Raw genomic sequence first — 17207 nt, 5'->3', positions numbered from 1 at the left:
GTGTGTACTTGACCCAGATTGCATGTTGAGGTCTTGGATCTTGGGCGGTTAAAAGGTATAGCTATTGATTTTGAGATGGGGTAACAGACCACTCTTATCTCATCACAGGTTAATGCAGTTTCTTTTACTTCTTGAATTATCTTTCCCTGAACTTCATGGGAAGGTGGTGGCAGGATCCCTGTTTAAATTATTTGTTGTTTTATCTGGAGTAGATGCATTTATTTTGCCTCTTTTCCACATGGGTAAGAATAGCTTATGAATTTTGAGTTTAAGCCATTTAAAAAATATGAAAATACTATGAAAGTTCCTCATCATTCTCTAGAGACGTTCATCAGAGTTCCATGGTTAGGATTATTATTTGTACTATTTTGCATTAAACTGTATTGTCATTCTTTAGAAAATCTGCTTCTGCCACAGATGATTTTTGTGTGTTTATATTTATACTGAAATATAAGCTCATATGTAGTATGTATAGGAACAAGGAGAATGGATTGAAGTAGTGTCGCTCACTGTTACCTACTTGTTCAAATCAGCATGTCTGACAGCCAGGTCAACATGGTCCATTTGAATAATAGTTACAACTTGTTAAACCAGGACTTTTTACATAAATTATTGTTCAAATAGGTGAACATTTGGAATGAAAATGAACAGTAAAAAATTAAAATGATAAACTTTTCTGAAAAACAGTCAACAGATTAGTTTTATTATATATAAAATAGTACTATATAAAAATGTTTTTAAAAATCTAAGAAATACCATTATTGGATATAAAATTTAAAATTTCTTTACATTGATTATATGAATATTAAAACCAAAAAAGGAAGAATAATAATTCTTGGACCATATGTACATAATTTCATCAGTCACCTTGCCATTTCTGTCTCTAATATATCTCTAATATTTTGAATATTTTATTTTTAAAGCATGGTTTTACATATATAATTATCTCTATGATCCTTTTTAATATTTTGCTAAATTTAAATGCTGTGAAATTTGTGGACTTCTGAACTTTTTTCATCCTACCAAATGTAAATTTTCTAATTTAAGATAGGAATTTTGGAATTCCATCAAAAGATTCTTCCCACCAGTGAAGCTAATGCAAAGTGCAGTCAGAGAATGTCAAATTAAATCTTATTCCTTGTTTGAGGTGCTCTCATCATTTAATTATTTCACTTGCTCCCTTTCTTTTGTAGGAATTAATTTCAATGCCTTCCTATATGAAAACTTTGATTTTATAATCGAAATTTGCTAAAAGCTTCAAAAACTAAGTGTTTTTTTGACATTTTATTGTTTGGTACTTTGACTACTTTATATTAAAGATTTATAATGGATTTTGAACGGAATACAATAAAATTTAGATTTGTTTACAAAAATAGGTCACTATCATTGTAAGATACTGGAGTTTATTTACAAAATAGTTCTACAAGTTTTCTAAAAATCTATTATTTTTCTAAAAACCTATTGATGATGACTGAGAGCAAATTAAAAACACATACTGCCGTGCAGAAGCATGTGTCAGTAGCATCAGCTTTATTCCTGGTTGCTTTAACTGTGTGTGTGTGAGTGTGTGAGTGTGTGTGTGTAAAATATAACTATATTTATAGTTACTTAAGTATATAACTATTAACAGTTTTATATTATTTACATAAAAAGTGACTATAAAAAATTTACAAAACTATACATGCGTATGTGATATATACACACAGTTAAAGTAACTAAAATAACTAAAAAAATAAGGCATTGACCTTACACACAAACATACACACACAAACACACACATACTAGCTAATTTTGTAAACCACAACTATTTTATTTTATTTATTTTTTAAGCCTACAGCACCTGGTCTTCCTAGGTGGTCTCCCATCCAAGTACTAACCAGGCCCAACCCTGCTTAGTTTCCGAGATACCACAGCTATTTTAATTGGCTGACTATCACAATTTGGACACAACCTCTTGTTATTTCAAGTACATTTCTTAATTTATAAGAACATCATTTTTACCAGGATGCTATGCTCTTTTAAATTTGTATTTGTACTTACATTACAAAAATGCTTTTATCTTCAATGATGAACTTTTTAACAGATTTTACAGTACCAGTCACACTATTGTTAGCTATTTCGCTTAAGACAGAGTGAACTTCCCAGAGTTTTACTCTTTTCCAGGAAGTGCGTGAGGAATCAAATGGTCATTGACATCTGCTCAACTGACTTCCCTTTGAAGCATCTGGTGACAGTGATCATTTAACTGTTTGTAGTCATGTTCATAGCAGTTGGGACACACATGGTTGTGCTAATTATTAGGAATCCTCTCTACAAGGTCAGTATTATTATTTCCCATTTTACATGAGAGGAAAGTGAGGCTCAGGTACATTAAGCATCTTATCCAGGACCTTAAAGCTACTTAGAAACATCTGTATGATTCTGGACACTTATCCTACTATAAATCACTGCCATCCTAGTATCCAACAACCTTAAGTATAAAATGAAGGTACAGTGTTAAGGATATTTACTGTGAGACAGATATCTAACTAATTTTTTGCAAGGAAAATTCAGTTATTTCAACACAATTTACTGACTATTGTTTCTGTCCTGTCTATGATGCCTTCTCTCTCATACCCTAGTTCTCATACAAGTATAGGATTATGTCTGGGCTCTCTATTTTGCTGCACTGATCCTTTTGAGAATGGCTCCTCAACCCCCAGTCCACAGACCAGTACTGGTCTTTTGCCTCTTAGGAACCAGGCCATACAGCAGGTGAGCAGTGGGCGGGCGAACGAAGCTTCATCTGTATTTGCAGCCACTCCCCAGAGCTAGCATCACCGCCTCAGCTCCACCTCAGATCATCAGGCATTAGATTCTCATATGAGCCTGGTGCCAAAAAGGTTGGAGACCGCTGCTTTTGAGTGTTCCTGCATAGGTACAATCATGTTTTAATTACTACAATTTAATATGCTATAATTTGTAAGTCTTGTTATCTGGGAACAATTTCCCTCCTATGCACCTCAGTTCCTCCTCCTCCTCTACTTTAAAATGTCATAGCTGTACTCAAACCTTGACTCTTTCTAATGAATTATTAGTTCATCCATTTCCATATTTTTTATTGGAATTGCACTGTTTTTATTAATTGGGGTAGAAATGACATCTTTATGATAGTACATGTCTCATTCTTGAATTTGCTCTTTCCATTTAATCAGGTCTTCTTCGATGCTCCTCAATACAGTTTTGTAATTTTCTCCAGAGGCTCTTATACATCTGTGATTGGATTTCTTCCTGACTGCTTTATTAGTACTTTTTGTTGTTGAGTATGGGATATTTTTTCCCATTTTCTAATTTGCTGTTATCAATGTGGAAGAATGTTATTAGTAAGGAGGGAATGTTATATATTTTATCACTTTTGTATCAGATTATGTTACTCTTTGCTCAAAGTCTCTCACAGACTTTCTACCCAACTTAGTGTAACATCCAAGGTCCTTATGATGACCTGTACAACCCTGCTGTGATCTGGTCCCATGACTTTGTTCTGGATTGTCTCCTGCCTTAAGCTTCCTAGTGCTCCTTACAGACCTATATACCACTCTCTGCCCTATCATTTTCTCCTTTACCATACTTTGTTTTCCTTCATAGCTCTTGTTACTAACCGACATTTAATTATTTTTTTACTTCTTTTCCTGCCTTCTGACACTATAAGGTCCATAACAGGGATTTTGTTTTATTTATTGTTGTATCTTCAGTACCTAGAACAGTGCCTGGCACATGGTAGATGCTTAATAAATACTTGTTTTAATGAGTGCCTAAATGAATCCAGCAGCTCTGCTGAATTCTATATTAGAAAACCCAAGACAAAATAATAGAACTCTTTTGACAGTCTGCAACTCAAGAAAATATTGAAAGAGGTGTACCCTTTATTATGGGCTGACGTCCCCAGGACTGTGGTGTGAACATACATCATTAGCTAAGAGGATACCTAAGTGGATGCATCATATTACTCCTACACGTTTCTGCAAAGTCTTTGACCTCTTTGTGTACTCAGGCCTTCGCTTCCCATGTGGTGAACTGTCGTCCCTGAAACTCCTCAGCACAATGTGAAAGGACATTTCTGGTGAACTTAAGGAATTCCCTTAAATATATATTGAAATCTCAGCATTTTCTTTGATTGTACCCTTTATTAGCATCGAGCTGCTTGGCAACGTGGCCAAGAAACCACAGCCACCCTTGGGAGAAAGCTTTGTCACAGGAGTTGTGACATTGCTAGATGTTCAGTTTGTTTTTATTGCTACTATTGACGCTCAATAGTACATTTGTCACAATGTACACAAGTGCACTTTTCCATTCATTCATTTATTCATTCTGTAACCTCGGATTGAAAAAGAGCGTGCTTAAGGCACTGTACTCGGTGGAGTAGGTTGCATGACAAGCATGGCAAAAACCCTGTTGTTGGGGGGCTGCTGGTACTCAGTGGAAATAGCTAAAATTCATGGTGCTCAGGGACACCAGGGAAGAGAAGCAATTCATTCTACCTGGCAGGGCCCTGGGAGATTTCACAGAGAAGGCAACAATTGAGCTTGGCCTTGTTTGTTAAAGGATGGATACAGTTTCCAAGGGGAGAATAGAAAACTGCCTTTACAAAAGTAAAGTGTTTTTGATCTAGAAATTTCACTTAGAGTAATTTGTCCTACAAATATACATGTGGACAAAGATTTATTCATGAGGATGTTCATTTAGAATATATTCATAAAAAGCAAAATAATGAAAATGATTTAAATGTCCATTATTATGGGACTGGTTTAATGGTCTGCGCGTGTTAAAAATAAGGAAATCTATAAGCACTGATTTAGAAAGATATAACATTAAATTTGAAAAAACATACCTTAAGGCTCAGAATAATACATGTAGAAAGAAAAAGGATATGCTTACATATGCATAGGAAAAATCTGGATGGAAACTGTTTTAGTTATCTATTGCTCCAAAACAAACCACTTCAGAGCTTAGTGGTTCAAAACAACCAAGTTTTTTTATGCTCTTAACTTTGTCTATAATGAAATTATTTGGTCAAGACACAACTGGGAAGGTTTACTTCTGCTCCCGAATAATTGGGGTTTCAGGTGAGGTAGCTTGAATGGCTGGAGGTAGCTGGATTGCTTGAAGGGGCCCTATGTCTGGCTGTTGGTTGGGTTCCTTGCTTCATTTCCATATCACATCCATATTTAATATGGCTCCTCAGTCTCAAGTCTGGTGCCTGGACTGGGATAATTGGAAGATCTGGAGCTACTCAGGGCAGGTATCTCTCTCTCTCTCTTCTCATCTTTCTCCAAGTGGCATCTTCATGTGGCAAGCTTGAGCCTCCTCAGAGCATGGTAATCTCAGGTAAGATTTATAAGGCAGCTGGCTTCTCCCACAGTGAGCATTCCAAAAGGCCCTGGTGGAAGCCACAGGGCTTCTTGCAATCTGACTTTGGAAGTTCTAGAACATTACTTCTGCTACATTCTATTGATTATGCCAGTCACTAAGACCAGCCCAGATTCAAAGAATTGGTTATCACCTCTCGATGGTGGAAGAGCAAGCATTTGCAGCTGTCTTTAATCTACCTTAAATCTATCTAAACTCAGATATATAAGAAGTTCGTTAATAGTCATGGCCTTTGAAGAGAGACTTACAGGGTCTGGGATATTAGGAAGACTTACAATTCATTGTATATTTTCCAAAATGTTTTAATTTGAAAAAAAAAATCATCATATCTATATGATGTTTTCAATTGAAAAAACAGCCCCAAACCTAGTAATTCATAAAAAGCTCAGGTGACATAGAATTGGAGGACTTGTGGAGGCATGGCAAGGAGCCGTGCTCAGTTGTTTAAATTGTTTCCCAGTGTTCCCACAAAGAGAGCACTTTCTCTCTTGCACAAATAAAGGAGTTATGTACTGAGAATAGGGAAAGTAGAGGGCTTGGGTTTTAGTCTGTTAACAACCTTAAGTTCTAGAAGGGAAAAAATGTTAAACGGGTCTGTTTAGGGTTTTCACTTAAAATGGAAATCACTCTGTACAGGAAAGGTTCATATTTCCCCTAAACTTCCTGAATTCCCACTCCTTCCAGTTCGACTGTTTGATGATGCTAGACCTGGAGTTTGTCAGCTAAAGGTGAAAACATACTGGGCTGCTCTTGAACTCCTGAGGCCATTAGGAAGTAAGGGTAGCAGTAGCATCCAAGGGTTAGATGCAAGTGGATGTGGCCTCAGTTAAAATTAATAAAGAATAAGATAAACATACCTATACACATGTATATGCGTGTATATCTTATGTCATGTGTGGATAGAAAGTTATAAAAAGATTTAAACCGCTACCTTGCACATACATGCCAGTGCTTTCTCTTGATAGTACAGGAAAGCCTGCCACTTATGTGATTGTGAAGCCTGATTCTTGTGGCCCTCCAGTTTATGGCAGCCTTTCAGGCCATTGAGTCACCAAGGTGGCTCATCCCTTCCTGGGACCCGGAATAAGACCAGCAAAAGGAAATGAGGGCTTTTGCTCTCTTAATTTGCTTAGTTTGCTGAGGCATGACTTTTTTGAAAAACTTCAAATCTAGGATTGTGGTTATAATGTCTTCTGGGCTTCCAATTTTATGTTTCTTTATTCAGTTTTCATTTTAGGAAATTTTTTTAAAATTTGAAAGCTTTCAAAGAAGAAAAGAATTTTTAAAATATTTTCTGAAGTCCTTATGACAACCAAATACCATGGAAAATCTGAATATTTCATTTTTTAATGCAAATATGTAATTATCTATGAGACTAATATTGTGTAAATCAAATCTTTTATGTAACAGAAATTTACATTTTTAGTGGATATATTTTAAACTATGTATAAAAAATAATTCGAACACTGAATTTTGACCTTGTTTGTTTGGCTAAATTGCTTGGTGCAAATGACATTGATGATAATATTGATAGCTTATTGATAGTATTGATGATAATGTTGATAATTGTTGGTAGTATTGATAGAGTTGGCACTATTGTTAGCAGTGTGCTGCTCTTCCTTTGCTATGAAACAATTAGAAACCAATGAAGTTTTATGTGACTTAAGTTAATAAAACACTTGAAGATAGCAAAGAAAGTTCCAGAGTAAAGCACTTTTTGATTGGGAAACCTAAGTGACCGTAACAGTTCCAGTAGGTTTAGGTGCTGGTAGGCCTTTGTGTCTGCAGCATGACTCAGTGACCCTGATTCCTTTCTTCTTTGGGACTGCCGAATGCCTTCTCTGTATTGCCACACTGAGCTGTTTTCCTTCCTTGGCTTACATATGAAAATATCGAGTTCACTGCTTTACTTTTTATCATAGCCTACAACAATTAAAATCATTCTACTTTGGTGCCTCTTAATTTTTATCACTAATATGCACACTAAAATTGCATGGCTATCAGATGATCTAGTACCTATATTTTATTTTCAGGAAAATGAAAATAAAGAATTAAAAAATGCTCCAGTGTTCTCAGGAAAACTAGTATTAAAGAGATTGATTGGAATTCAAAGGTAGATCAAATGTGTGTGTGTGTGTGTGTGTGTATTTAAACATATAAAACTATATATATATATATATATATATATATATATATATATATAAAAATAAATAAACATTATAAAAATAAGATGTTCCAGAGGAATTCACATACCCATATACCCTCAGTTTGAGAAACACTGCTGCAGAATCAGAGCATAGAAGAACACATTGTAATCTTTTTAGAATTTTGTCCTCACCCTCTTTCTGCCTTCCAGATACTGCCGTTGTTTCTTCCCTTTAACCCCATACTTGTTATTGTGATCAGCATGCCTTAGACACTAATGGACTCTGACAGATAATACCACCAGGGCAAGGCTGCCGTCTTACGGATTTTTAGGCTTCTGACATCTCCATCTTCAAGCTTTCTCATTACCTCTACTGCTCCCGTTGCTGCTCTCTTGCCAGCCTAATTATTGCCTCTCCTAAGGTCAATGTCCAATGGTTACGGAAACAGTAACTCAGATTTGGCCTTGGTTCCCCACTATAGTGGGTTGAATAATGTTCCGCCAAATTATGACCACCTAGAATCTTAGAACGTGGCCTCATTTGGAAGTGTAATTAAGATGAGATCATATTGAATTAGGGTGGGTCCTAAATCCAGTGACTGCTGTCCTAATAAGAATAGGAGAAGATACAAGAGACACAGAGGAGCTGGCCATGTGAAGAAGGAGGCAGAGATCGAAGCAATGCAGCTGCGAGCCAGGGAACCCTAAGGGTTGCTGGGAGCCACCAGAAGCTAGGAAGGGGCAAGGTGGAATACTCCCCTACATCCTTTAGAGGGAGCATGGCCTTGATTTCAGACTTCTAGCTTCCAAGACTCTGAGAGAATAAACTTCTCTTGTTTTAAGCCTCTCATTTTGTGGTAATTATGGCAGCCCTAAGAAACTAATGTACACCCACCTCCCAAAATGTATTGATGTGACTGCTTTGTCTCACTTTTCTCCTGATATTTTTCTTTCAGTTCTTACAAATGTCTCTTCTTTTGTTCTTCCTTTTTTGTGTCTCAGGTCATTTCATTTCTTATTCAAATTCCACTGTTTAAGAGAGGATAGTTAAGATTTCGCTGTAGAGTGCAAGTCATCTTTTCACACAAAACCTCCTTTCTAGTTCATATTAACAGCAGTGTAGACAATAGAGCCACAATAAATGGTGTTAAGTTTTGTTTTTCCACTAGACATTCAGATGAGATAATGAGAAAAAGAAGCAACTTGTAGAAACATTGCCTCTGTATTGGGAAATACTTGTAGTCTTGTTTTTCAAAGGCTCAAGTTTTGCAAGCAGGTTTATCGCATTAATTTTTGATACAGGAAGATTATTTTAGCTGACATTTTGCTTCCAAGTAAAATTCGTGGAGTGCTAACAATATCTTAGGCTGGATCCTGAGCCAAAATAATTTGTTTATCCCTAGATGAAGAATTGCTCATTAATTAGGCATTGGACAAAATGTTCTTTTCCTCTGTTTGTTCTTAATTACATTAATTAGTCATGATTTCTGTGGCATTGTATGCTTGGTACATAACACATTCCAGGGAAGTTCAAGTAAGGTGATTTAAAAATTGGATTTGTGTATCAAAACCAAAAACCAAACCAAAACCCACATTTCTCCTATGCCAATGCAAAGGAAAGAACGCCTTAAAAATTATGTTTGAGAACATGTGAGATCTTGCCTAATATAAACAATACATACTATTATAGAAATATAACCCTATTAAATTCCATGAGAAATTTAGGCTTGTCATAATGCCAGGCAGTAGTTGAGAAGAGAAAATGCATATTGATTTGGTATTGATACTGTCATACTTTAAATCAGGGCTAAACCAAATTCCAATTGGTCAGAAATTTAAATTTTTATTTTATCAGAACCCTAGAAGTACTGAGTTGAGTACTTCACAAATATTTTCAGATTTGAGAGACTTTCTGAACCAATGTTCTTTTTAAAATTTTTCTAGTTTTCTGTCTGTGGGAATATGAACTTAAAATAATTACTACTGTAATGCATTATAATATTCGAATGCCAACAAAAATTCTATAATTTAAAATGTGAAAAGGAAACATATCTTTATGTTTAAATTCTCCAAGAAAGGAAAGGAAAAGTTAGATTTGTCTTTAGGATTTTCCTAACAGCATTAGATTTTTAGTTATGCGATTAATGCCATTTTTTATTTAGTATATAACTTAATGTCATACCTTTTCTCATCTCTTGCTTCAAGATCTGCTACATTTGGTTTTTCTGTATGATTATTTAATTGTTATTGTACAAATAGATGATAATGTTATCCCCTCTTTCCCTACCCACAACTTTACTGAGTGTTTGAAATATATCACAGTCGTGGTTACATTTTTAATGTGACTTTTTTTTTTCTATATTTTTTCTTTCTTCTGTCCTGACCCCTGCATCTTGTTTTAGAGTATGACTTTCTCAGTTTGATTTCCCAAGTCCATGAAATGGGTCTTTATGACCTTCTGCTAACTGTGGTTTGGGCAGGTCTATCATGGTGGTCACTAAGAGGAAGAGTAGCATATTTGTTAGAATTAGTTTCAGCTGTGACAGAGAACCCAAAGTTACGGTGCTTTAAACAAGATACATAAATGCATTTCTCTTTCTCATCAAACGCTGATAGTCCAGGCTGGTTTCTGGCTTCATGATCCCTGGCTTCCTCTTTCTTGGTTTTCTATGTTGCCTTCAACAACACAATTTGCAGATTTGGTGCAAGATGGCTGCTCCTGTTCCTGTTCCACTATACGGCTATATTCCATCCAGCAAGAAGGGAAAAAGGGATAAAAGAGGGCCTGCCCCTCCCCTGAAGGACAGTTACTGGAAGCTGTATGTATTATATCTGTTTGCTTCTTATTGCCACGTGCTAATCACATGGACACATCTAGCTTGAGGGAGACTGGGAAATGTAGCCTTACTGCAGGTAGCTATTTACATAGCTAAGAACTTAGAGTTCTATTACTTTGGAAGAAGGGAGAAAGAAAACAAGGGGTAACTAGTGGTCTTGGTCACTATTACAGAAAGAAAAAAGGTACCTTAGAGAAGATCTCAAACTCTGTTATTGACTGTGTGACCTTCAGTAAGATACCTGCTCTGGCTCTCAGTTTCTAATCATTATTCATTTTATAAATATTAATTGATCTCTGCTTCTTGCATAGTGCTGTATTCAGTACGAAGTTGATAGGAAAGAGCATACATAGCGTTGTCCTTTTCCTTAAGGACTAATAATAATCTATCTAATAGACGAGAAAGATGTTCTCCTTCCCTGTGCTCACCTTAGACTTTTTAACAGCTCACCCGGCAATGTATCACTGCCTCCACCTATACTTTATAGACTTCCTTTGCATTTTCACAAAGCCCTTTGTTTCATTTCTACATCAGCATCTTGCACAGTGCCTGGCATGTAGTAAATGCTCAATGAACAGTAGCTATGTCAAGTTGCTGGACCGTTTATCTCTTTTCCTTTCTTGATCCTAAATTAATGTGATTTTGGTTCACTTGTAGTAATCTTTACTAAGTTAACATCAGTTTGGAAATAATTTAGTCAGGCTAGAAAATTGTTTTAAAGTATACCTTAAACCATTTACTTTTCCCGTGTTCATTTTAATTACTTTTGAAATTTAGAATTTTTAGGCAACTTAGCATAATGCGTTAAAAGGGACTTTGGAATTGTTTGGTCCATGTATGTACTTGTGCTCTGCCAATTTCTCACTCTTTGAACTTGGCTGAGTTTTTAGTTTCTCTGAGCCTCTGTTTTCTCATCTTTCTAATGAATATTATAATGACTTTTCATAGATCTTGCAACTACTTATATGGAGATAATGAAGGAGAGTGGTGAGCTACACTTGCCAGTTTATTGTTGTTTTTGCTCCAGCATTGTCTGCTTATTTGGTTTCAACTTCGGATGCATTTTGATCTGGAGCATGCTTTGCCATTGTGTGAAACACCAACAGTGGGGAGGAGAATGCTCTGGGAACTCGGTGCATCTACCTGTGACTCTGTAATCTGGAGGCCGTTTCCACTTCTGTCCAGTCAATGGAGTTGTAGGGTGGCACAGCATGGGTGAGGTTATCTCAGCTCTATTCATCCTGAGAACCGCAAGAATCTGGGTTCCTTTATAGGACTCCCTGGAGACAGAAGATTAGCCTTAAAGTTTAAAATTCCCATGCTAATTCTAGAAACACAGTAACTCACTTTTATACAGGGCTTTATCATGCTAAAGATGTGCTCCTTGCAGTAGGGAGATGAGTTTTCTTTACAGATGACAAACACTGAGTTTCGTAGGGGTAAAATGAGCTAACCAGGGATCACAAAACAAACAGGGGGCAGAGCTAGGCATTGAATCCAGGTGTCCTAATTCCCAGTTCCACTTTATTAGATGTGTCTTGATCTCCTGCTGGCCTGGGTGAAAGTCATAACCCAGGCAGAGTCTTAACAGCCTTAGCTAGTACCTGAAGGGCTATCCTGAGACCACACTTTAGGAATGGAAGAGCAAGGAAAACTTGACCCAGGAATTTACTCTTCACATGAATTTCCTGCACTGTGGGTATCAGAAGAGACCTTCTGAATACTTTCCTGTCTGTCTTTTACATTTTCTTATCTTCTTGGTCTGTTGTTCAATTGCAGGTGCTAAGATCTTTGTGGAAATAAGCCCTGGTCAGGGTCAATGTTCGGTCATCTCCCAACTTTCCATACTATGCTTTACCTTACGCATTCAATATTAGAGCAAAAATCCAGGACCAGCTTTCTATATTTAAAGAAAACCTCTTACAAAGCATGTTATCTGAATCATTAATGGCTGTAATTGTGACGCAGCAGAAAAATATGAGATCCTGGCATAAGCAATGCTTAAAGTTCAGAGATTCCAAGTTCTAGATTTGCTATTGATTCTTTGCGGAGGTTCCTTGGATTAATTACACGACTTCCCCCATATGATATTTTTTAAAATTATGGTTCTTGATACAATTGTATATTTTCAAATTTCAAGTATGTTTTAATATATTTTTTAAGAAATATGTTCAGGTTTTTTTTCCCTTTGAAGACAACCTTGCACAACATGTAATTTCATTGGCTCAACAGTGATGTCATACTCAAAATACACAGCCTTGTTGCCAAGTTTCCTGGTGAAGTAATTGTCGGTTGGTATTTAAGAAGCCACATCAATTGAAACTATTTCTCATGATGTCACCCTGTGTCAGGGCAGGGGTCCAGAAGATAGGATTCCCTCTGACCTTCAGGGCACAGAAACATGCAATTAGCTCCCTTTTGGCAAAATGCTCTTGAGATAAGTAAATGAGATTAAGGGGTCCATTTGAACAATTCCATTAAAGTACTTTTTAATTTATGATGATTTTCCCCAGTTCTGTCCAACTTTTAAGGCTAAAGTTCTTTCCTTTTATTATAAGAAATTTAAACACATCAGAGTTGAACATATAGGAGAGTACTGTGAAACCCTTTTACTTCTGCAGAGATTCTTCAAATATAACATTTTTCTATGTTTGCTTTATCACATATTTATTCATCTATCCCTCTATGTGGATGGAGTTTTTAAGTGTCATTAGACACTAAAGAAAGCTAGCTTTCAGGCTGTAGACCTTTGGAAATTTTAAGGGGAAAATGATAGTAAGGCTATTAGTCTTTTAAAAGTTACTTCATTAAAGAGTGATTTAAAGATAATGATTGCTCAAGGAATAAAATGTGGCGGCAGTATTGTTGAAATTGAGATTGAAAGTGAATTTAGTAGGAAATCAAAAGAAAATGCATCTTTAGGAAATCATCATACTCTTACGTCTGCATGTTGTTGCCTGTAAAAGGTTAGACACTTAATTTAGGAAGCATGATATCTAGTGATTTCCTGCTTTTTGAAAGGCGTCACCTTATGTAGCATCAATGGTTCAGATTGAGATCCAAATGAAAGGACCTGTTATGGCCCTTTATCCCGCTGGCCTAACAGAAATCTTTGTTAGTAGATCCCCTCAAATTTTATTGTTGAAATATTCCCAGGAATAACAGAATTCTATACTCTGTCTCCTTATTTTCCTACTTAAGAGCCAAAATTATAAGAAAAGAATCCTCAGTGATAGCCGGAATAGTCATGCTGGCTCTCACTTTTCAATTCCCCTCAGTGATATTTAGCTGTGCCTTTGACGTACTAGTAGATTTATGTCCCACAAATTGTTATTTTTTAGTTTAGTGGAACATACAGCATAAAAATTAGACGAAGTTTTACAAAATGTAGTTAAATAACTTGAAAAGAAAACTGAGAAAAGCATGTCCCCTTGACTACCCTGGACTTGGAGAATCGATCAAAAAGTTTTCAAGGTTAATTATTAGTGACACATTATGCATAGAAAAATAGCTCTGGGTAGTCAAAACATTTTGTTGGTCTCTTGATGTAACTCCATATGCTCTGGGCGGCTTTAGTTAAAAATGGCTGCTGTCTTGTTTGGAAGATGTGTTATCCCTGTGTCTTCCTTCCCTAGTTTTTTGCCTATGACTTTAAAGCTATTTACTGGAAACATATATTTTCCAAACTCTGAAAACAATAGTCCATATTGTATGATGCCATTTATGTAGCATTCACGAAATGACAAAATTGTAGAGATGGAGGACAAACTAGTGGTTGCCAAAGACTGGGGAGAGGGAGAGAGGCAAGGAGGTAGGTTATAAAAGGGCAACACAAGTGAGCCTTGTGTGGTAAGGAAACTCTTCTGAGTCTTGTCTGTAGTGGCGGATACATGAACATACACATATGCCAAAATTATATAGAACTAAATACACACATATACACACAAATGAGTATAAGTAATACTATGTAAATCCGAGTGAGATAGGTGAATTATATCAAGTCAATATCCTAGTTATGATGCATTATTGTGTAACATTAAGGTAAACTGGATAAAGAGTACATGGGATATCTATTGTTTCTTACAGCTGCATAAGAATCTACAATAATCTAAAAATAGTTTAAAAATTTTATTTAATGACTTTGGGGGAAAATAATTCTTTTTAAAAAACAATTTAAGCATTTATTTCATCTAGCTTTTTTTTCCATCTAGCATTTTTACAATTATAATGATCTCTATTGGACAACTTGGAAATGAATTTGAATCAAGAGAAAATAAAACTTGAATATTTAAAAATCTTGTAGTTTTTATTTATTTTCTATTTTTGATTCACATTTCAGTAGGACAGTCTCGATTTTTTGCCTATAAACATTTCGTAGGAGAAAATTTCATATCAGAATAAAAGTGAATAATTTAAGAAAAGAAAGATGATACAACTGAAATTTAGCGTATTTTATACTTTGTATCTCTAGAAAATATACTCAAATTAAATAGCAATGAATTATCATAGACCATAAAGGCATGCATATTGATTTCTCATTGATTAAATGCTGAATTTCTGGTATCATGGAATAAAAAATATTTCATCAATGTTAATTACTGATGTGCTCCATATAGCCTGATCTTTTAAAGAAAATATTAAAGCAATCACACTACTTATTATTTTAAGTTTATCTAATCATTAGAGACAAACCAAGCTGAGTCCTGGTAAAGAATGCTGTGGTATCCTTAAAGAAAATTCCATTACACATGATAAATTGGAGTATTCAGGGTTTTGACAATTTCTATGACTAAAAGGAAATTATTTTCAGGATTTCAGTTCAACGGGGCTTCAATAATTGATTCTGTAAGAGTTGGAGGCCCCAAGCACATGCCGGTTACCCATCCAAACACAAGTAGTTGACTGTATCTCCAGGCTAGACTGCTAGATGGTCTTGGTCTGCTCAGAACTCTAAGACATCTCAATCCTCTGGGTGATCTGATCCTACATCCCAGAACTAAAGCCAAACATTTTTTTCTGATGATTGCACATCTACTAGCCAGAGATTACTACTGCCTGTCAAATCATGTTTCTTCTCTTGCCAAATTTTGAACTAGTGAAAAGAAGCAAATTAACCTCCTATTACTGAGTATCTATTCAGTGGAATAAAATCTGTTTGTTACATTGTGAATTTAGTATAAAGTGTACACATTTTAGGAATGCAGCGGTCCATCAAGAGTTGTAGGATAGATCCAGATTAAGATGAGTCCAGAAGACCTGAATGTCTGAAATGAGCACCTCAAGGCACAATTCCTGCTTTATGGGTACAAGTCCATAGGGAAGACAGAGAAGGAATAAGTAATTATACTCATCGCCATATCAGAGTGCTAGGATGGGAGAAGTTTGTTTACTCATTGGCTAATTTTTTGTTTTTGCTTTAACTTTTTCTATTAAAAAACCCACTGATACAGAAAACCACAGGAATCAACTTAACGAATACGGTGGGCACCACCCAAGTCAAGAAATATAACTTTGCCATCTGCACAGAAGCCTCTTCCACGTGCCACATTCTAGTCACAAACCATTTCCTTCTGTAATAAGTAACCTATTATTTTGCCTTTTTGTAACTTTTTTCTTCCTTGTGTTTTCTGTTTTATAGTTCTATCACCAAACTGTGATCATGCAAAATGTGTATCCATAGATAATGTAGTTTTTAATCTTGCCTTTTTAAAAATATATGCCTTTTAGTTTTTACCTGTGCACCCCCATCTCCCACCTGATTTCTTTCTTACAATTTTCCATTATAAAACAGGGCCATTTGACCAGTAGTATTTCTCTCATTTGGGTTTTGTTGATTGCCTATTCATGGTACAGTTCAACTCAGTCCTCTGTCCTTGATATTTCTGCAAATTGGCTACTGGACCAAGAGACCGGATCAGACTCTGGTTCTTTCTTTTCGGCAAGACTGTCACTTGTAGCCTATAATGTCTTGTCTTTCTGTTTCATGATTTTAGTAAATGTTAATGCTTATATCTCTTCATCTACTGAAGGATGCAAATGGTGACATTCTAATTCCAGCATTTCTTTTTCATTTATTTATTGGATTACTTTGTCTAAGTCTTAAATTTTACTTAACCTCTAGTGAGAACAGAGTGGGTCAATTACTACCAATTATTAGTTGGATTCCCTTTTGAAGAGATATTTCCCCTCATTCTGTTGTTTGATTACATAGTGATATAGTTCATATAAGAAAAAATAAGCGCTTAATATTTTATTTCACAGTTACCAAGATAATGACTTAGTTTTTTATCATCTTTTAAACATGACCAGTCTACGGCCATGCTACCCTGAACAAGCCCAACCCCGTCTGATCTTGGAAGCTAAGCAGGGTTGGGCCTGGTTAGTACTTGGATGGGAGAGCACCTAGGAAGGCCAGGTGCTGTAGGCATAAAAAATAAAAAATAAGGGATTGTAAGCTGACAAGGTCCTTGCAATTTGTGAGGTCAACCAAGGGTTGCCTCATCTAAAAAAAAAAAAAAAAGTGACCAATATTTTAAAATGTCATTATGAACTCATGGGTTTAAAGGTATTTGGGTTTCAGTCCATTGAAATGTTTATTATTATTGAAATTCAGATAGACTGAATTCAGATATTTCTCCAAAAGCCATAATTTCTTTTAGTGAGAATGATATTTTGGGACCATAATATAGGCACCAAGGAAAGCCTATTGCTACTGGTTGATCATTGTCTTTAGAGTTTTCAGTAGACATAGGTAGGAAACAAATGGAAATATTCATTCCTAGAATTGAAATTTCTGGGAATTCCTTTTATATTCCATT

The 17207-nt window shown here is 35.7% G+C and overlaps 1 pseudogene; it reads left to right on the top strand.

Annotated features, from left to right (window-relative positions):
- The first annotated feature begins 16697 nt into the window (after positions 1 to 16697).
- Positions 16698 to 16816, top strand: LOC120599519 (uncharacterized; annotated as a pseudogene).
- The last annotated feature ends 391 nt before the right edge of the window (positions 16817 to 17207 follow it).

Source organism: Pteropus medius, unplaced genomic scaffold (genome assembly GCF_902729225.1).
Source record: "Pteropus medius unplaced genomic scaffold, Ma_sr-lr_union100, whole genome shotgun sequence".
In the NCBI taxonomy this organism is placed as follows: domain Eukaryota; kingdom Metazoa; phylum Chordata; class Mammalia; order Chiroptera; family Pteropodidae; genus Pteropus; species Pteropus medius.
Note: the sequence above shows the minus strand (reverse complement) of the source record. Positions and strands in the feature narration are given on the sequence as shown.